Source organism: Penaeus monodon, chromosome 30 (genome assembly GCF_015228065.2).
Source record: "Penaeus monodon isolate SGIC_2016 chromosome 30, NSTDA_Pmon_1, whole genome shotgun sequence".
In the NCBI taxonomy this organism is placed as follows: domain Eukaryota; kingdom Metazoa; phylum Arthropoda; class Malacostraca; order Decapoda; family Penaeidae; genus Penaeus; species Penaeus monodon.
This window is the reverse complement of record NC_051415.1, coordinates 13,792,418-13,793,081: the sequence shown is the minus strand read 5'-3', so window position 1 is coordinate 13,793,081 and position 664 is coordinate 13,792,418. Positions and strand designations below refer to the sequence as shown.

The 664-nt window shown below is 58.6% G+C and overlaps 1 protein-coding gene across 1 annotated transcript in view; it reads left to right on the top strand.

The window, feature by feature from the left end:
* Positions 1–664, top strand: part of LOC119592530 (high-affinity choline transporter 1-like) — a 27,326-nt gene that overhangs the window by 6,097 nt on the left and 20,565 nt on the right. The window lies entirely within an intron of this gene.

The window sequence follows — 664 nt, the reverse complement described above, 5'->3', positions numbered from 1 at the left end:
ACAGAGAAATATCCATCGATGAAATTCCTTTCTCTTCTCTCCAGCGCTCACATTTCCGGGGTTATTTGCGATGGCTTTGGTTACCCATTACTGAAAGTGGCCGCTGTAAACCTTCCTTGTCATCTGTGGGTGGGCTGGGATGGGCGGGGGCGTGGGTGGAGGGAGTGGAGGGTTGAGGGAGGGGGTTGGAGGGTTGAGGGAGGGGGATGGAGGGTAGAGGGAGGGGGTTGGAGGGTAGAGGGAGGGGGTTGAGGGTAGAGGGAGGGAGTGGAGGGTAGAAACGGGAATTTGGAGGATAAGAGGATCATGGAGGGTAGAGGGAACGGTTGGAGTGGGAATGGGGAAGAACTGGAAGGGACAGGGAGGAAGTGGAGGGAGGGAGGGGGAAAAGGGTGGGTTGAAGAGCTAGGAATCGAGGGCTGGATGGGGGTTGGGGAAGGAGGTCGGGTCGGCTGGAAGGATGCAGGGAAGGAGGGAAGGGGGGAAGGGGGGAGCGGGGAGGGGGGAGGGGGGGGAGGGAGGGGGAGGGTCAGAGGGAGGTCGCCATTGAGTCTTGGGATGTGTTTGGTCTCTCGGTGTTTGCTCAACTGAAATGCCTCTTGTCTTAGGCTCAGGGGAAGGGTTGGAGAGTGGCTAGATGGGGAGTCGATGTTTCAATAAGGAG